This window comes from Salmo salar, chromosome ssa04 (genome assembly GCF_905237065.1).
Source record: "Salmo salar chromosome ssa04, Ssal_v3.1, whole genome shotgun sequence".
Classification (NCBI taxonomy): domain Eukaryota; kingdom Metazoa; phylum Chordata; class Actinopteri; order Salmoniformes; family Salmonidae; genus Salmo; species Salmo salar.
The window spans coordinates 57157430-57178886 of record NC_059445.1 but is presented as its reverse complement, the minus strand read 5'-3'; the positions used below and the strand labels follow the sequence as shown (position 1 = coordinate 57178886).

The 21457-nt window shown below is 43.6% G+C and overlaps 1 pseudogene; it reads left to right on the top strand.

Annotated features, from left to right (window-relative positions):
* Positions 1-8354, top strand: part of LOC106603422 (zinc finger SWIM domain-containing protein 7-like) — a 46399-nt pseudogene extending 38045 nt beyond the window's left edge.
* Positions 8355-21457: the final 13103 nt, after the last annotated feature.

Below are 21457 nucleotides of genomic sequence, written 5' to 3'. Positions count from 1 at the left end.
ATGCTGCCTATGACCCCAAGAACACCATCCCCACCGTCAAACATGGAGGTGGAAACATTATGCTTTGGGGGTGTTTTTCTGCTAAGGGGACAGGACAACTTCACCGCATCAAAGGGACGATGGACGGGGCCATGTACGGTCAAATCTTGGGTGAGAACCTCCTTCCCTCAGCCAGGGCATTGAAAATGGGTCGTGGATGGGTATTCCAGCATGACAATGACCCAAAACACACGGCCAAGGCAACAAAGGAGTGACTCAAGAAGAAGCACATTAAGGTCCTGGAGTGGCCTAGCCAGTCTCCAGACCTTAATCCCATAGAAAATCTGTGGAGGGAGCTGAAGGTTCGAGTTGCCAAACGTCAGCCTCGAAACCTTAATGACTTGGAGAAGATCTGCAAAGAGGAGTGGGACAAAATCCCTCCTGAGATGTGTGCAAACCTGGTGGCCAACTACAAGAAACGTCTGACCTCTGTGATTGCCAATAAGGGTTTTGCCACCAAGTACTAAGTCATGTTTTGCAGAGGGGTCAAATACTTATTTCCCTCATTAAAATGCAAATAATTTTATAACATTTTTGACATGCGTTTTTCTGGATTTTTTGTTGTTGTTATTCTGTCTCTCACTGTTCAAATAAACCTACCATTAAAATTATAGACTGGTCATTTCTTTGTCAGTGGGCAAACATACAAAATCAGCAGGGGATCAAATACTTTTTCCCCTCACTGTAGGCCTATAGCTAGCTAATGAGGTAACATGACTGAACAAGGTGCAACCTAAACAAGTGATTAACGGTCCGGTCCACAAGTAGCCTAGTTTTAGAACCGCCGATATGCTTTTTTAATGTAAAGTGCCACCAATGCACAATAGAAATAAAAGAATGTAGCGCCCGTATTATGGGTCATGTCTTCTGAACGGTAATCTCTCAAGCCGTTTTCTCTGAGGAAAAGAAGGAGACTTGACTTGTACGTTGGTTACAGAACCTGGCTATGAAATTCAGTGGGGAAAATGGGAGGGTTGAGCGAGACTACAAATTCAAAGACAGACATATTTTCTATACTCAAGGTAGAGAGAAACATCGCTAGACTGTTTTTACCATTAAACTTAATGTTGCTATTGTTTTTTTATTTCGTAAAGCAGCTTGGGTTTCTTAACCAAGCAAAGGGTAGCTAACTAGAATGATGGTGGTAACTGGTTAGCTATGGGGAAGCAAGAGAGTCGCATGTGTATAATCGGAGGCGGAGCTGGAGCGGAGCCTGTCTGCCTGTCTGCCCACACTCATCGCTTGCTCCCCCGCAGTTCACCAGTTGATGTAGGCTGTGTGTGCCCGGTGTAGTTTTGTCCAGTCCACTTAGTAGTCAGATTTTAGTCACAAATAGTTTTTGTTTAGTTATAGTTTTTTCTGGGGCAATTTAGTCAGTGCCTCTGAAAAATAGGTGTTAAACAAATATTTTTGTCGACGAAATTAACACTGCTGTCCAAGTGGCATAACGTTGAATGTCATGGTGTTGTTCATGGTGGTGGAGGATTGCCACAGGACCTGCATCCTATTATTCTTCCATTTGGCAACCCTCCAAATGAAAACCAGGGCTATTGACAGTGTGTGTTTTATGTTCTCTCTTTAAAATGCCTCGCTGCAGAATCCCTAGTCAGACAGTAGCCTACAGTCCAGTGTCTGTATTACCTTGTCAGCCCTGGCTAGAGGCTCCTATAGTTCTAGTGTGGGACACTAACTGATAGTAGCCATGTTACCTCTCTCATGAGTTTATTTTACAGAGACAAGAGGTTGATAAATGAGACTCCCTTCTCCTCTTCTTCTCATCTGCTATCCTTTCTTTTCATTTCCCTGGTTCCAGTTACACAGATGGTAGTTTCTTTGCCAAGGTATCTTGTATGGCCAGTCCTTCATACTGTTGGGTTCTGAGAATATGAAATACACTTATTAATGTCACTGAGGGAGAGAGGGTAATGTATAACGTTTACATTATATCAGGTATCCTATTGAAATATTGAGCGCGGGGAAGCGATCACATGGCAGGAATTGATAAGGGGAGAGAGCCATGTATTACTGATGAAGGGGGTTGAGATCAGGTCAGGTCACGTTAAGGGAGAAATAAAAGTTTATGGCCCGTATCACTTAGTGTCCTGCCTAGCAGTAAAGACAATGTTTGTACAGATGTGTAGGAAGAGACTCAGCCGAGGAGGAAGGGTTAAATATCAGTGCTTGTGTGAAAATGTTTTCGTCTAATGCAGCTCTATTGATCCTCTGGGAAGAATAAACTTGGTTAAGCTTTCATAGTGTCCGTTGAGTTTTTTACACTGAGAATTAGAACCTAACAATATGTCAGGCCAAATTTCCCATTTTTCCCCTCTCCCTGAAGTGTGCACTTGTTCACTCCCCCTCAACTACTGTAAAAGCATTGAGTTGATTTTTAGATGGATTGTCTACCATATTGGCATTGTTATATCAATTTAATGCTCTTAAATCCTTGAGGGGGAGTGAACGAATACACACCACAGTTACAGTCTCCCTCCAGTGCCCTCAGCTGGTGTTAGGAGTATGTATCGGAGGCGAAGTCAGGTGCAGGAGAGCAGAGTGTAGTGAACAGGCGCACTTTTTATTCCGGTCAAAATGACAGCACAAAAATAACATAAAATGTGCCCAAAACACGGAACATAGACAAAAAATAGTGTGCGTAACAATATCCACAATATCAAAATGCAAGTAACACAAACAATCCTACACAAAGACATGATGGGGAACAGAGGAATAAATACATATGAAATGATTGGGGAATGAAAACCAGGTGTGCAGGGAACAAGACAAAACAAATGGATACATGAAAAATGGAGCGGCGATGGCTAGAAAGCCGGTGATGTCGACCGCCGAACGTCGCCCGAACAAGGAGAGGAGCCGACTTCGGCGGAAGTCGTGACAGCTGGGTGGTTTTCGGTCTCGTTACTCTGCTTTTGTCACTTTTTAAATTGACTCCATGGAATTGTCCCTGCGGAGTAACTCATTTATAATGCAACATTTCAACGAATGAGGTGTTTTATTTTGTAGGTCACTAGGAAGGTTATTTAGAGGGACTACACGACTGTGAATTTGTGTCGGCTAGGGAATAATGGAGCCTGTTTCTGCCATGTTGAGAGTCATTAGTTGTGGTGACGAGGCTGTGTAATCTTCTGAATTAATGCCCTCATGCGCCATCTTCAGAATGGGGCTGGAGCTGAGTCCGTCACAAAGTATGGACAGTGACGTAAAGTACTTAAGTAGAAATACTTTGTGCTTTGGGGTATCTGTACTTTACTATACTATTTATATTTCTGACAACTTTGACTTCACTACATTCCTAAAGAAAATAATGTACTTTTTACTCCATACATTTTCCCTGACACCCAAAAGTACTCATTACATTTTGACAGGAAAATGGTCCAATTCACACACTTATCAAAATAATACATGGTCATCTCTATTACCTCTGATCTGGCGGACTCAGTAAACATAAATCATAATTTGTAAATTATGTCTGAGTGTTGGAGTGTGCACCAGGCTATCCATACATTTAAAAACAAGAAAATGGTGCCTTCTGCTTTGCTTAATATAAGGACTTTGAAATGATTTATATTTTAACTTTTGATACTTAAGGGTATTTAGAACCAAATACTTTTAGACTTTTACTCAAGTAGTATTTTACTTGGTAACTTTTACTTTTACTTGAGTAACTTTCTATTAAGGAATCTATACTTTTACTCAAGTATGACATTGGGTACTTTTTCCACCACTGAGTATGGACTAAGTGTCTGGTATGGCCAGGAGTTGTTGTCTGGCATGCGAGTTTAGGTATACTTTACAGCTACAGTATTTGTTGGAGTATATGCAATATTTGGAGAAACCTGGCTAGCTTTATGAGATTATTGTCTAACACTTTTAAATCCAATACATGTTTAACACGCTCCCTCTTCCAGACACCAGGGGTGTATTTAGTGATGTAAAACATTGTGGATGTTTCAGGTAAAAATAGAATGAACAGACCTGACGCAATTCCATATTCTATCTGACGGACAATCATATCTGTTCTACACCATACATGTATTCCTATCTGAATGTTCTGTAACGTAACATCATCCTGAAAAGGTTTAATGACACATGGACAAGTACAGTGAAATGCCTTTCTTGCAAGCTCTAACCCCAACAATGCAGTAATCTATATCAATATAATAATACAAATAACAAAGTAGAACAAAAACACACAATATATACAAATAAGAAATAAGAAGAACACGATAAAGTAAGTAAGCATGCTATATACATGGTCAGTTCCAGTACCATATTTACAATGTGCAGGGATACTGGAGCGATAGAGGTAGAAATGTGTAGGGGTAAGGTGACTAGGCATCAGGATATATGATAAACAGAGTAGCAGCAGCGTGTATGATGATTGAATCTGAGTGGGTGTAGAGTCAGTATAAATGTATGTGTGTGTGTGAGCAAATAATGGATTGACTGTTTATATGTGTGTTGGAGTGTCAGTGTGCATAGTGTGTAGGGGCCTGTGAGTGTGAAATAAGAATAAAATACAAAAGTCAACACAGATTGTCCGTGTAGCCATTTTGTTTGCTATTTAGCAGTCTGATGACTTGGGGATAGAAGCTGTTCAGGAGCTTGTTGGTGTCAGACTTGATGCACCGGTACCGCTTGCTGTACGGAAGCAGAGAGAACATTCTATGGCTTGGGTGGTTGGAGTCATTAACGATTTTCAGGGCCTTCCTTTCACACCGCCTGATATAGAGGTCCAGGATGGCAGGGAGCTCAGATCCAGTGATGTGCTGGGCTGTCCTGACCACCCTCTGTAGCGATCAAGGCAGTGCTCGAGGCAGTGCTATTGCCATACCAAGCAGTGATGCAGCCAGTCAAGATGCTCTTAATGGTACAGCTGTAGAACATTTTGAGGATTTGAGGACCCATGCCAAACATTTTCAACCTCCTGAGGGGGAAGAGGCGCTGTCGCGCCTTCTTTACAACTGTGAGCGTGGACCATTTTACGTTTTTAGTGATTTGACACCGAGGAACTTGAAGCTCTCGACCTGCTCCACTACAGCCCCGTTGATGTGGCTGGGGGTGTGCTTGCCCCCCCGTTTCCTGTAGTCCACGATCAGCTCCTTGGTCTTACTTACGTTAAAGGAGAGGTGGTTGTTCCAGCCCCACAATGCCAGGTTACTGACCTCCTTCCTGTAGGCTGTCTCATCGCCGCTGTTGATCAGGCCTACCACCGTTGTGTCGTCAGCAAACTTGTTGATGGTGTTGGAGTCGTGCATGACCATGTGGTTGTGGGTGAACAGGAAGTACAGGAGGGATCTAAGTACACACCCCTGTGGTGCCCTCGTGTTGAGGGTCAGCGCGGCGGGGGTGATGTTGCCTACTCTCACCACTTGGGGTCGGCTGTAAGAAAGTTAGCAGGATGTGTTAGGGCTCTTTGGAGGAGCTCGGGGATTGTTGAGATAAGGATGAGATGAGGTCAGTGGGAGCTTGTTTCACTTCATTCCTCACCCAGTTCTACTGATCGACCGTTTTCAGAGCTCATCTGTTGTGAACATGTGTGGAATTGACTCAAGCTGTTTTCACTGGCAGACAAAGGCAGTATAAGTACGGACAGAATTCACATAATCAAGTACTTGCTAGAGACATAAGACATTCTCTCTCTTCTACAACACTGTGGTGATTCAGAGAATCTTTCCATGGTCGTTTATGTCCTTGTTTGCATAAATCCACGGTCCAGGACACCTGTGTCTTCGTCCAGCTCTGCCTTTGTCTTTGACTCCTACTTGTTGTTTTTGTTAATGTGTCTGTAGTGATCTAAGGCACTCCATCTCAGTGCTTGAGGCGTCACTACGGACACCCTGGTTCGAATCCAGTCGGTATCACAACCGGCCGTGATTGGGAGTCCCATAGAGCGGCTCACAATTGGCCTAGCGTTGTCTGGGTTTGGCCGGTATAGGCCATCATTGTAAATAAGAATTTGTTCTTAACTGACTTGCCCAGTTAAATAAAGGTTACATTTTTATTATTTTAAAAATTGTTTTGTTGAAGGTGATGGTCGAGTCAGGGCTGCTGTACACTTTAAATCAAATCAAATGGTATTTGTCACGCTCTCATGCTTTGTAAACAACAGGTGTAGACTAACAGTGAAATGCTTACTTACGGGCCCTTCCCAACAATGCAGAGAGAAATATAGAAAAATAATAGAAACATAATAAAACAAGGAATAAATACACAATGAGTAACGATATATTCACGGGGTACCAGTACCAAGTCGATGTGCAGGAATACGGGGTAATTGAGATAGATACTGTATGTACATATGGGAAGGGGTGAAATGACTAGGCAACAGGATAAATAATAAGCAGATGGGTCAAAAAGTTAGTGCAAAGGGGGGGTCAATTCAGATCATCTGGGTAGCTATTTGGTTAACTATTTAGCAGTGTTATGGTTTGGGGGTAGAAGCTGTTCAGGGTCCTGTTGGTTCCAGACTTGGTGCATCAGCACCGCTTGCCATGCGGTAGCAGATAGAACAGTCTATGACTTCGGTGGCTGGTGTCTTTGACCATTTTTAGGGCCTTCCTCTGACACCGCCTGGTATAGAGGTCCTAGATGTCAGGGAGCTCAGCCCCAGTGATGTACTGGGCCATACGCACTACCCTCTGTAGCGCCATGCGATTGGATGACAAGCAGTTGCCATACCAAGCGCTGATGCAGCCAGTCAAGATGCTCTCAGTGGTGCACCTGCTACACCTCCTGACACTACTGCACCTGCCCAGCCTTCACCTACACCGTGCTCAGGAAGAACGAGAGCCTGCTGGTGAGCACAGAGCCATAATAACGTATTCATATATTAATAGAACATACAGCCATAAACTACAAAGACATCATACAAAACCTATGCACGCATGCACGCAAGCACACTCACACACACACAAACAAACACAAACACACACACACACACACACACACACAGACAGACACATACCACCTCGTCGGGTCATGCTCTTTGTCTTGGGTAATGCATAGATCCTGAGCAAGACAAGATGCGGAACTCAACCTTTCAGGGTTAGTCCCTGTCAGAAAGTGCTCACATGTTGATCTGTACAACAGTAGCACTGAGCAGACAGGGGATATTTTGGTCAAGTTTCATCTTTGATTTCGCATTTTTATTTGCTATAAAACAATGTGGGCTACTAGCTACACCTTGAATAAGGACAACTCCAGTCCCTAGAGTGACAATGCTAAAATCAACCTGAGAAACAAAAAGCAGCAAGAGACTAAAGGGTCAACCATAGTCTTATATTCTTAGACTGATGTCCATGAGATAAAAGAGATCCTTATTGGATCATTATTAGCAAGACACTGGCATTAGTGGTCTTTTTACATCTCATTTAAACCTGTCCATCACATATGACACCCAGGAGCCCAAAACCAAAAAGACCCCAAAGTCCCATCAACCCTCAGCTGCCTCTGAATATTTCCCTGAAAACAGAATACTGTATATCCATACCTCACAGTGAGGTTGACCAAACTACTCCCCCTCTCTCCCAGCCAGAGCTGTCTGTGTTGTTTTAAGGGCACTGCAGACCTTGTCATCGTCATTGCGACCCCGTCATGGGTCAGTTAGGGCAGATCAGGGCCAGACCAGGGGCAGGGCCAGTCTCACTGTAGACCACGTCATCATCCGCATCATTGGTCTACGTCTATCAAACAGAACTAGGTCACACTAGTGGGCCACTGGGGGTTTCACATGGAGCGTACTGCCTGGACAGTCTACAGTCCATGAAAGCCCAGTCTCCCAGCTCCAGGACAGCAGACCAGCAGGAGAGAGACCACTGTGTACTGAACTGTTACTCTGAAAAATATCCCTGAGATGATGGAAAAAATGTAATGGAACTTATTTTTGCCAAATGTTTTTGGGGAATATAATACATTCTTCCACCTTATTACATTGGTATGACAAATACTGATGTTGTGGTTATTACATGTTTTATAAATGTAATAACCGTAAGTTAAAAACAACTGAGTCACACATATATTAATCATGATGATGATAAGCGTATCTGCAAACTTGCCTGAAGTTGAATTCTGTCTGTGTGACACACACACACACACACACACACACACACACACACACACAGAAAAGAAAAGCTGCACACTCTCATGGCTCCAATGCATTAGATTTAATAAGCTAGCTAAAATTCCTAACATTCCTCCTCCTGTGTTAGTGTAAGCATATCCTGGTGGCTTACCTCAGTCATGCCATGGGACTGTCCCAGCAGGACAGCTATATCAGTCCCAAAACAGACACGTAGAGCACAGTCTAACAGGTCACTGAAACAGACTCAAACCCTTGCAGCACCATCTAAGACCAAGCTGCTGAAGCTAAAGATGTTTAAAAGCCAAAGCCTACTGCTGCTGCATGGTCTCCTCCAGTCTATCTGCATGTGTGAAGATAATTTTTATGGCTTTTAGGTCATTGTGCTGTTCTTCTGGACGTCTGGTGTGGTTCTCTGCTTTCTGAAAATCTGTCAACAGATGTTGCATTTGTTTGTGACTGTGTAAGTGTTCTTAATGTGTTACCAGAGAATGTGCATCTGTTCATTGACTTTAGTTTTAGACTCTCCTTTTATTTGAAGACAAGTCAGTCACCCTATGGTGTTGCCTGCTGAAAGGGAACTGTAAAGGTAAGACACATTTTACTCAGTCCAGTGGTTTTTCAGAAGGCTTTGTATATTTATTATTTGTTCTGAACTTAAAACATTGAAAATTGTTATACGTGGGTTTGTAAACTCTTCTTGTAAGAATATGAACATTTGACCTGTAACAATATAAGCACAGCTTTTATTAACAAAATAATTCACCATACATACACATTGGCAATTTTAGCATGCAAATCTTGGTGGGGAAAACTTCCAAAACATTTTTTAGATGCATGCCAGCAAAGCCACTACACAACACAACACTAAACAATACATTAATTACACTATACCGGTGACAAAGGTTGCCCAGAAACTGTTAGGGCCTACATACAGCTGTCCCAACAGCAGAGTCCCAACACTTTACCATTGATATACCTGGCTATCAGTGGAGCCTTGTCTGTCAGCGAAACAGTTCATTCAGCATCATTTACTGCCTTTTTAAAAAACATAGCTGACTTGCTTAAACAAATGTGGTTTCTACTGACAACTGAGATGTACAAACTATGACATAAGGGGACTACGAGCGAATAAGAGGCAATCCGTAATTTCGATTGTATAACAATACAGGGCGAGACCCAGATGCAGACACGGGAGGCAGATGGTTTGAGTCAGGCAAGAGACAGGTCGTGGACAGGAAAAATATGATAAACCAGGTCAGAGTCCAGGAAGTACAGAGTGGCAGGCGGGCTCAGAGTCAGGGCAGGCAAGGGTCAAAGCCAGGAGGACTAGAAAAACAGAGATAAGAAAAAATCAGGAGCACGGAAAAAACCACGCTGGTTGACTTGATAAGAGAAGACAAACTGGCAACAGACAAACAAAGAACACAGGAATAAATACCCAGGGACTAATTTGGGAAAACAGGCAGTGGCGGTTCTAGACCATTTCAACTGGGGGGGGGGCAAGCTGGGGCCAGTTGTACTGTTAGAGGGGCCAGTTACATTAGACGTTATTGTTGTCATATCGTTTTCTTCACTGCATTGCAGGCAAAAGACCATGTTCATAATCATCATCGTTGCCACTGTCTAATAACGGATGGAAAAAAAAGAACGACAGCAAAAATGAGCTATGTAAAAATAATTTCATACTCCACATTTAGGGGGGCCACAAGGGGGTCCAAAATTGTTGTCACAGGGGCACTGCCCTTTATTAACTGCAGCTTTATTAACTCAAGGATTCTTTATTTTATTTACATTGTTTGCAAACTGATATGTGACACATACTAATGCCAAAATAACATGCAAAAACTCATCATTTTTATTTACTTTTTTTGCTAAACAGGTGGGGCTCAAAACAGGTAGGGCTCTGCCCCACCTGCCTTGAATGACAGGTCGCCACAGTACATACAGATATTCTCATGTTAAATAGCAGTATTGGTTTACAGTTGTAGCCAGTTGAGTGAAAGAATAATTATTTAAACATTGAACATCATAGACGTGAACCACAGTGGACTGTTTAGGCTACTGATTAGTGACATCAATACTATAACACATTTGCAAACACACAGGTTGGAATGGAAGGCAGGATCACTATGAAAAGCTTGTTTTTATATGGTTTTGCTCATTCATTCATCATTCACAAGTCATGCTTGTTGAAGGCTTTTCCACCCACAGTATTTAGCAGGGTTGGGATCAATTCCATTCCAATTCAGTCAACTCTGGAAGTAAACTGAGATTCCAATTCCACATTTTTCTCATTGAGAAGCACTTAGGGAAATTGGAATTTCATGTTATTGACTGAAGTGGAATGGAATTGACCCCAGCCCTGGTGTCTTGATGCTAAGGTCACATTTGAGTGAACAAATGATAGTAATACCAGTGCAGTGCAGTCTCAAATGGAATGTACTTGAGGTTCTGCACACTCCTATAGTTTAGCCCTTGAAGTTGTAGAGGTCAAGGTTGATGAGTATGGTGAAGAAATTAAAAACTAGAGCCACATGGCTCTTAACTGCTAGGACAAGGACAGACAGTATGCAGTGGACAGTATACAGTTTGACAATATTGAGTGTTAAAAGCTTGTCCTTGTGGAGACGCCAGCCTCTCTCTTTTCTCTTTTATTACAGAGAGGCAGTTAGTCACAGTTGCCACTCTATGACGATGGTGGCCTGTGGTGGAATGGAATATGCCAGTTGGGCAAATGATCACAGCTGTGTCCATGTGAAGGGTGTGTAGATGTCTGTGTGTGTCTGTGTGTGCGTGTGTGTTTGTGTTTATGTGTCCATGTGAGGGTTGTATAATATGCCTTTTAGGGATGCCAAGAGATGAGGGTGACATCATATCCTAGATTTGTTTTCCCATATGATTTAGGCTATGTTGAACAAGACCCTAAAATATGTCTGCATTTTGTCAGGAATTATAATGTAAATCCATCAATTTAAAAAGGTAAGTAATAGTCAAATAATGAGGCATGTATTTGTTAGTAATGATTTACATGGTTTTCTTGCCAAAGGTCTCAACCTCTAAATATCCTCTGTATCTGTGAATTTCAGATGTATTTTTTTTCACATGAATCAGTCAGTCTTCCTCACTACATTCAAATAAAATAAAATAAAATAAAATGTTATTAGTCACATGCGCTGAATACAATAGGTGTAGAAGACCTTACAGTGAAATGCTTACTTACGAGCCCCTAACCAACAATGCAGTTTAAAAAAAATATGGAAAAGAATAAGATATAAAATTAACAAGTAATTAAAGAGCAGCAGTAAAATAACAATAGCGAGACTATATAGAAAGGGGTGCCGATACAGAGTCAATGTGAGGGGGCACCGGTTAGTTGAGGTAATATTTGCATGTAGGTAGAGTTATTAAGGTGACTATGCATAGATGACAACAGAGAGTAGTAGTGGTGTAAAGAGAGGGGGTGGGGGGGCAATGCAAATAGTCTGGGTAGCCATTTGACTAGATGTTCAGGAGTCTTATGGCTTGGGGGTAGAAGCTGTTTAGAAGCCTATGGACCTAGACTTGGTGCTCCGGTATCGCTTGCCATGCGGTAGCAGAGAGAACAGTCTATGACTAGGGTTGCTGGAGACTTTGACAATTTAAGGGCCTTCCTCTGACACCACCTGGATGGTAGGAAGCTTGGCCCCTCTGCCTTGCGGTCGGAGGCTGAGCAGTTGCCATACCAGGCAGTGATGCAACTAGTCTGGATGCTCTCGATGGTGCAGCTGTAGAACCTTTTGAGAATCTGAGGACCTATGCCAAATCTTTTCAGTCTCCTGAGGAGGAATAGGTTTTGTCGTGCCCTCTTCACGACTGTCTTGGTGTGCTTGGACCATGATAGTTTGTTGGTGATGTGGACACAAAGGAACTTGAAACTCTCAACCTGCTCCATTGCAGACCTGTCGACGAGAATGGGGGCGTGCTCTGTCCTCTTTTTCCTGTTGTCCACAATCATCTCCTATGTCTTGATCACGTTGAGGGAGAGGTTGTTGTCCTGGCACCACACGGTCAGGTCTCTGATCTCCCCCCATAGGCTGTCTCGCCGTTGTCGGTGATCAGGCCTACAACTGTTGTGTTATTGGCAAATTGAATGATGATGTTGGAGTCATGCCTGGCCGTGCAGTCATGAGTGAACAGGCAGTACAGGAGGGGACTGAGCATGCACCCCTGTGGGGCCCCTGTGTTGAGGATCAGCGTGGCAGATGTGTTGTTACCCACCCTTACCACCTGGAGGCGGCCCGTTAGGAAGTCCAGGATCCAGTTGCAGAGGGAGGTGTTTAGTCCCAGGGTCCTTAGCTTAGTGATGAGCTTTGAGGGCACTATGGTGTTGAACGCTGAGCTGTAGTCAATGAATAGCATTCTCACATAGATGTTCCTTTTGTCCAGGTGGGAAAGGGCAGGGTGGATTGCAATAGAGATTGCATCATCTGGGGATCTGTTGGGGCGGTATGCAAATTGGAGTGGGTCCTGGGTTTCTGGGATAATGGTGTTGATGTGAGCCATGACCAGTCTTTCAGAGCACTTCATGACTACAGACGTGAGTGCTACGGGTCGGTAGTAATTTAGGCAGGTTACCTTAGTGTTCTTGGGCATAGGCACTATGGTGGTCTGCTTAAAACATGTTGGTATTACAGACTCTCTAGAAGAAAAAGAAACGCACACCTATTAAGGCGAGGTGCTGGCTAGCGGAGTAGAAAACTTGAAAATAAGGGAGAGCCGCACACTCTAGGAGCTCAGATGCAAAAATGTAATATCCAACGTTTCGACAGCCAAGCTGTCTTCATCAGGGTATCATCACAAACACTGCGAGATGACTCGTTTATATAGTGTCAGAAGACACACAGGTGTCTGTAATCATGGCCAAATGTGGCCTAATATCATTGGTTAACTCTGAAATATAAAAATGGCATACAAAGAACATACAAAAGAACAAATGGATAGCATACGATCATAGATACATTTTAGACTACACAAGCTCACAAACAATTACAATGGCAAAGTCACAAAAGGTATTACAGACTGGGACAGGGACAGGTTGAAAATGTAAGTGAAGACACTTTCCAGTTGGTCAGCACATGCTCGCAATACACGTCCTGGTAATCCGTCTGGCTCTGCGGCCTTGCGAATGTTGACCTGTTTAAAGGTCTTACTCACATCGGCAGCGGAGAGCGTGATCACACAGTCTTCCGGAACAGCTGGTGCTCTCATGCATGTTTCAGTGCTATTTGCCTCGAAGCGAGCATAGAAGTGGTCTAGCTCGTCTGGTAGGCTCGTGTCACTGGGCAGCTCTCGGCTGTGCTTCCCTTTGCAGTCTGTAATGGTTTGCAAGCCCTGCCACATCCAACGAGCTTCAGAGCCGGTGGAGTACGATTTGATGTATTGACGAATTGACGCTTTGCCTGTTTGATGGTTCGTCGGAGGGCATAGCGGGATTTCTTATAAGCTTTCGGGTTAGAGTCCCGCTCCTTGAAAGCGGCAGCTCTAGCCTTTAGCTCAGTGCGGATGCTGCCTGTAATCCATGGCTTCTGGTTGGGGTATGTACTGTGGTATACCGCGGGGTGTTGGGTTGAGCGTGCAGAGATTGACACAGAGACAGGGAGGCGTTAGTCCGAAAAACAACTTTACTTAAGACAGAAAATAAATATATCAAAGAAATAACTTAGGTTTTGCTCGGTCTTCCTTCTCTCTCTTAACTGGTGTCTGTCTCTCTCCCTTCTCTCCCGTGGTGTGCCATCGGGCTCCTTTTATTTAGCCTCCACAGCTGGTTGGCACTTTCCTCTAATTACCTCCACTTAGCTGTCCGTGTCGGGGTGCCCAGCTCCCGTATTTCCAGCAGAGGGAGTCAACGTCGCCTCACGTACCTCCCCTCTATTACCATCCCCCGGGGTAGACCTCCTGGGATACCACAGTACGTACAGTCACTGTGGGGACGACGTCATCGATGCACTTATTTATGAAGCCAATGACTGATGTGGTGTACTCCTCAATGCCATTGGAGGAATCCCAGAACATATTCCAGTCTGTGCTAGCAAAACAGTCCTGTAGTTTAGCATCTGCTTCATCTGACCACTTTTTTATTGATCTAGTCACTTGTGCTTCCTGCTTTAATTTTTGCTTGTAAGCAGGAATCAGGAGGATGGAATTATGGTCATATTTGCCAAATGGATGGCGAGGGAGAGCTTTGTATCCATCTCTGTGTGTGGAGTATAGGTGGTCCAGAGTTATTTTTCCTCTGGTTGCACATGTGACATGCTGATAGAAATTTGGTAAAACGGATTTAACTTTCCCTGCATTAACGTCCCCGGCTAGTAGAAGCGCTGCCTCTGGATGCGCGTTTTATTGTTTGCTTATGGCGGAATACAGCTCATTCAATGCTGTCTTAGTGCCAGCCTCTGACTGTGGTGGTATGTAAACAGCTACGAAGAACACAGATGAAAACTCTCGGTAGGTAGTGTGGTCTACAGCTTATCTTGAGATACTCTACCTCAGGCGAGCAATAGCTCAAGACTTCCTTAGATATCGTGCACCAGCTGTTATTTTCAAAAATACATAGTCCGCCGCCCCTTGTCTTACCAGACGCCACTGTTCTATCCTGCCGGTTCATCGGATAACCAATGTTGATTTTGTCGTCATTCAGCCACGACTCCGTGAAGCATAAGATGTTACAGTTTTTAATGTCCCGTTGGTAGTTTAATCTTCCGCGTAACTCTGCGATTTTGTTCTCCAAGGATTGCACGTTTGCTAGCAGAATGGAGGGAAGTGGGGGTTTATTAGATCGCCTACGAATTCTCAGAAGGCAGCCCGCCCTTCGGCCCCTCTTTCTCCACCTCCTCTTCACGCAGATCACGGGGATCAGGGCCTGTTCCCGAGGAAGCAGTATATCCTTCATATCGGGCTCCTCAGAGTCGTGAAAGGAAAAAAAGGATTCTGCTAGTCCGTGGTGAGTAATCGCAGTCCTGATGTCTAGAAGTTATTTGTGGTCATAAGAGACGGTAGTGGCAACAATATGTACAAAATAAGTAAAAAAATAAGTTACAAACAACACAAATAAACAAACAAAAAAACACAATCGGCTGGGGGTGTGTAAAACGTCTGCCTTCTTCTCCGGTGCCATCTTTTCTGTATATTCCTGAGCTTTCTCCATGACACTAAAGAAGCCATGACATTTGCTAAATTTAAGCAGAGCACAATAACACCCCACAAGTTTATATTATGTGTAAAAATACTTTTCCACTCCGAGTTGTATTGCGTGTGTGTTATGCCCTCTCACTGGAGATTTTGCTGATGTTGCAGACGTAAATTGTTCCACTGTGCAGACTTTCCTATGTCTTTTTACACACGACCTGTACTGAGGAAGTCCATGATGAACAATACAGTACACATCTCAGCCAGGTTTCTTAGCTTAGTGACAATATATAAATACCGAACATTGGTAAAAAACATATTATTTTGAAAAGTTAAGACTTAGAAAAAGCAATGTTTGAGTTATGGTTAATGTGTAGGAATGGTAAATGATGTGTTATCTTGTATTAATGGGTTCATTTCACAGTCCTGCAAATCATTGTTTTGTTTTGTTGTTTTGTTTTGTTGATGAAACAGAGGAGAGAAGCATCCAGCAAAGAGTGGGCTTTTTTTTGTTAAAATAAGACTGCTTTTCACAAGCCTGTTCCCAGATGTGTTTGTGCTGTCTGGCCAACTCCTATGGCCAAGACAGCACAAACAGATCTGGGATCAGGCTGGCTTTTCATCACCTGGCCCCTGATACTCAGATTAACTCATAAGTAATGCTCCCCATTCAAGTCACATTTGACAGATTAATCTATTCAGCTTCACATATCATCTTACCACTCTCTCTTTGTTCTGTAAACATGGAACAAATTCACAAAAGTAGTGCACTGGGCCTTTATTAGTCCTGTATTAGCGGACCAACATAGCTGTCAGTAGCAGACGGATATACACCCCCCCCCCCCTTGTCAAAAGAAATGCAGCACCCCCACCCCCAAACATTTTCATGTAGCTATGCACATGTTGATGTGTATAGCAGTTGCACTGAGCATTCAGGGGATATTTTGGTCAGGTCTCATCTTTGATTGAAGGTTTCTATTTGGATTGTAAATATCAGTTTTTTCTACAAAACAACCTGGGCTCCTAGCGACCCCTTGCATAAGGACAGCTCCAGTCCCTAGAGGCAGAGCTAAAATCAGCCTGAGAAACAGAAAGCAGCAAGAGACTAAAAGGCCCACCATGTAATGTATATTCTTAAAGTCTGCTTCTACCATTGATGTCCATGAGAAAAAAGAGATCCTTATTGGATACATTTAAAAAAATATATATATATATTTCACCTTTATTTAACTAGGTAGGCTAGTTGAGAACAAGTTCTCATTTGCAACTACGACCTGGCCAAGATAAAGCGTAGCAATTTGACACATACAACAACACAGAGTTACACATGGAATAAACAAACATACAGTCAATAATACAGTAGAACAAAATAAAACCAAAAAAGTCTATATACAGTGAGTGCAAATGAGGTAAGTTAAGCCAATAAATAGGCCATGGTGGCGAAGTAATTACAATATAGCAATTAAAACACTGGAATGGTAGATGTGCAGAAGATGAATGTGCAAGTAGAGATACTGGGGTGCAAAGGAGCAAGATAAATAAATAAATACAGTATGGGGATGAGGTAGGTAGATAGATGGGCTGTTTACAGATGGGCTATGTACAGGTGCAGTGATCTGTGAGCTGCTCTGACAGCTGGTGCTTAAAGCTAGTGAGCGAGATATGAGTCTCCAGCTTCAGAGATTTTTGCAGTTCGTTCCAGTCATTCGCAGCAGAGAACTGGAAGGAAAGACGACCAAAGGAGGAATTGGCTTTGGGGGTGACCAGTGAGATATACCTGCTGGAGTGCGTGCTACGAGTGGGTGCTGCTATGGTGACCAGTGAGCTGAGATAAGGCGGGGCTTTACCTAGCAGAGACTTGTAGATAACCTGTAGCCAGTGGGTTTGGCGACGAGTATGAAGCGAGGGCCAACCAACGAGAGTGTACAGGTCGCAATGGTGGGTAGTTTATGGGACTTTGGTGACGAAACGGATGGCACTGTGATAGACTGCATCCAGTTTTTTGAGTAGAGTGTTGGAGGCTATTTTATAGATGACATCACCGAAGTCGAGGATCGGTAGGATGGTCAGTTTTACGAGGGTGTGTTTAGCAGCATGAGTGAAGGATGCTTTGTTGCGATATAGGAAGCCGATTCTAGATTTAATTTTGGATGGGAGATGCTTAATGTGAGTCTGGAAGGAGAGTTTACAGTCTAACCAGACACCCAGGTATTTGTAGTTGTCCACGTATTCTAAGTCAGAGCCGTCCAGAGTAGTGATGCTGGACGGGCGAGCAGGTGCGGGCAGTGATCGATTGAATAGCGTGCATTTAGTTTTACCTGTGTTTAAGAGCAGTTGGAGGCCACGGAAGGAGAGTTGTATGGCATTGAAGCTCGTCTGGAGGTTAGTTAACACAGTGTCCAAAGAGGGGCCAGAAGTATACAGAATGGTGTCGTCTGCGTAGAGGTGGATCAGAGAATCACCAGCAGCAAGAGCAACATCATTGATGTATACAGAGAAGAGAGTCGGCCCGAGAATTGAGCCCTGTGGCACACCCATAGAGACTGCCAGAGGTCCGGACAACAGGCCCTCCGATTTGACACACTGAACTCTATCAGAGAAGTAGTTGGTAAACCAGGCGAGGCAATCATTTGAGAAACCAAGGCTGTCGAGTCTGCCAATAAGAATGTGTTGATTGACAGAGTCGAAAGCCTTGGCCAGGTCGATGAATACGGCTGCACAGTAATGTCTCTTATCGATGGCGGTTACGATGTCGTTTAGGACCTTGAGCGTGGCTGAGGTGCACCCATGACCAGCTCTGAAACCAGATTGCAGCTTTCCAATCTTTGGGAATCTCAGACGATACGAAAGAAAGGTTGAACAGGCTAGTAATAGGGGTTGCAACAATTTCAGCAGATAATTTTAGAAAGAGAGGGTCCAGATTGTCTAGCCCGGCTGATTTGTATGGGTCCAGATTTTGCAGCTCTTTCAGAACATCAGCTATCTGGATTTGGGTGAAGGAGAAATGGTGGGGTCTTTGGCGGGTTGCTGTGGAGGGTGCCAGGCAGTTGACCGGGGTAGGGGTAGCCAGGTGGAAAGCATGGCCAGCCATAGAGAAATGCTTATTGAAATTCTCAATTATAGTGGATTTATCGGTGGTAACAGTGTTTCCTAGCCTCAGAGCAGTGGGCAGCTGGGAGGAGGTGCTCTTATTCTCCATGGACTTTACAGTGTCCCAGAACTTTTTTGAGTTAGTACTACAGGATGCAAATTTCTGTTTGAAAAAGCTAGCCTTAGCTTTTCTAACTGCTTGTGTATATTTGTTCCTAACTTCCCTGAAAAGTTGCATATCACGGGGGCTATTCGATGCTAATGCAGAACGCCACAGAATGTTTTTGTGCTGATCAAGGGCAGACAGGTCTGGAGTGAACCAAGGACTATATCTATTCCTAGTTCTACATTTTTTGAGTGGGGCATGCTTATTTAAGATGGTGAGGCATCATCTACTGATGGGATGAGGTCAATGTCATTCCAGGATACCCCGGCCAGGTCGATTAGAAAGGCCTGCTTGCAGAAGTGTTTTAGGGAGCGTTTGACAGTGATGAGGGGTGGTCGTTTGGTGGCAGACCCATTACGGATGCAGGCAATGAGGCAGTGATCGCTGAGATATTGATTGAAAACAGCAGAGGTATATTTGGAGGGCGAGTTAGTTAGGATGACATCTATGAGGGTGCCCTTGTTTACGGATTTGGGGTTGTACCTGGTAGGTTCATTGATAATTTGTGTGAGATTGAGGGCATCAAGCTTAGATTGTAGGATGGCCGGGGTGTTAAGCATGTCCCAGTTTAGGTCACCTAGTAGCACGAGCTCAGAAGATAGATGGGGGGCCATCAATTCACATATGGTATCGAGGGCACAGCTGGGGGCAGAGGGAGGTCTATAGCAAGCGGCAACAGTGAGAGACTTGTTTCTGGAAAGGTGAATTTTTAGAAGTAGAAGCTCGAATTGTTTGGGTAGAGACTTGGTTAGTAATACAGAACTCTGCAGGCTATCTTTGCAGTAGATTGCAACACCGCCCCCTTTGGCAGTTCTATCTTGGCGGAAAATGTTACAGTTAGGGATGGAGATTTCAGGGTTTTTGGTGGTTTTCCTAAGCCAGGATTCAGACACGGCTAAGACATCTGGGTTGGCAGAGTGTGCTAAAGCAGTGAGTAAAACAAACTTAGGGAGTAGGCTTCTAATGTTAACATGCATGAAACCAAGGCTTTTACGGTTACAGAAGTTAACAAATGAGAGCACCTGGGGAGTGGGAGTGGAGCTAGGCACTGCAGGACCTGGATTAACCTCCACATCACCAGCGGAACGGAGGAGAAGTAGGATAAGGGTACGGCTAAAGGCTATACGAACTGGCCGTCTAGCACGTTTGGAACAGAGAGTAAAAGGAGCAGGTTTCTGGGCACGATAGCATAGATTCATGGCATAGTGTACAGACAAAGGTAAGGTAGGATGTGAGTACATTGGAGGTAAACCTAGGCATTAAGTAATGATGAGAGAGATATAGTCTTTAGAGACGTTTAAGCCAGGTGATGTCATCGCATATGTAGGAGGTGGAACAACTTGGTTGGTTAAGGCATATTGAGCAGGGATAGGACAGTAATGGACGAGGCATATTGATATTAGAGAGAGGCATGCATAGCCAGGTGAACATATGAGTCCAGTGATTGGTTGGGCTGACTGGGGACACGGCGATTCAGACAGTTAGCAGGCCAATGCTAACAAGTAGGCCGGGGCTAAACAAGCTAGCAATTAGCAGACCGGGATTGCGGGTTAGCTAGTTGCGAAGATCCAGCTGAAAATGTTCCGAGTTTGCGGTAGGTATCTGGGGATATGGGGGGGAAATATCTAAAATAATAATAGGTCCGTTATGCTCTGGTTTGAGTCACGTTGTTCGAACTGGCAAGAGTTTTCAGAGCTAAAGGTTAGCTGATGACCGCTAGCAATGATTTGCTGACTGATAGCTGGTAGGTAGTTAGCTGGCTAGCTTCAGTTGAGGGATTCCAGATCCAAAGTAAATTGAAATACTTCAGAAAAAAAAATAACAGATCCACGCCACATTGGGTGACGCGGGTTACAGGAGAGTATTTAGAAGTTGAGGTTTAGGGAAATATTTTAAAAAGATATGCGAAGAAAAAGATGTAAAAAGATATATACAAGGGACACGACAGGACAAAGACGTCTGACTGCTACGCCATCTTGGATTCTTCATCTTGGATTATTAGCAAGACACTGGCACTAGTGATCTTTTTACATCTCATTTAAACCTGTCCATCCCATATGACACCCAGGAGCCCAAAACCAAAAAGACCCCAAAGTCCCATCAACCCTAGCTGCCTCTGAATATTTCCCTGAATACAGAATACTGTATATCCATACCTCACAGTGAGGTTGACCACACTTCTCCCCCCTCTCTCACATAGAGCCAGAGCTCTGTGTTGTTTTACAGGATGCAACCATTTTTATCTCAATATAAAATCATTTCTGGTTAACAAGTACCTTACAGTGATTGTTATCAATTAAAACTGTCAAAAATAAACAAAAATAGCTTCTTGATAAAGAGCAATTTCTCAAGCAAGAATTTAGCTAGGACTGTCTGGGAGTGGTCTGAGTAAGGGGCTTAATTGGATGAGCCTAATGGGAGGGATATGTCACCTGAAAACGACCTGTTATTGGTAGAGAGGTTTGAAACTCTCTTTGATATTGGTCTATTAATTTATACTGCCTGGTGATGTATGCCAGGCAGGCCAAAACTCCACCCATGCAAACATAGCTGCGGGAAGTACGGGTGCTGAGGGTGCTGCAGCACCCCTTGATAAATCTGAATAAATATAAAACATAAATACAGAAAAGATATATAAATGCAAAATGCAACAATTTCAAAGATTTTACTGAGTTACTGTTCATATAAGGAAATCAGTCAAATGAAATAAATAAATTAGGCCCTAATCTATGGATTTCACATGGCAGTGAATACAGATATGCATCTGTTGGTCACAGATATCTTTTTTTAAAGTAGGGGCGTGGATCAGAAAACCAGTCAGTGTCTGGTGTGACCACCATTTGCCTCATGCAACGCCTCACATTTTTACATGGAGTTGATCAGGCAGTTGACTGTGT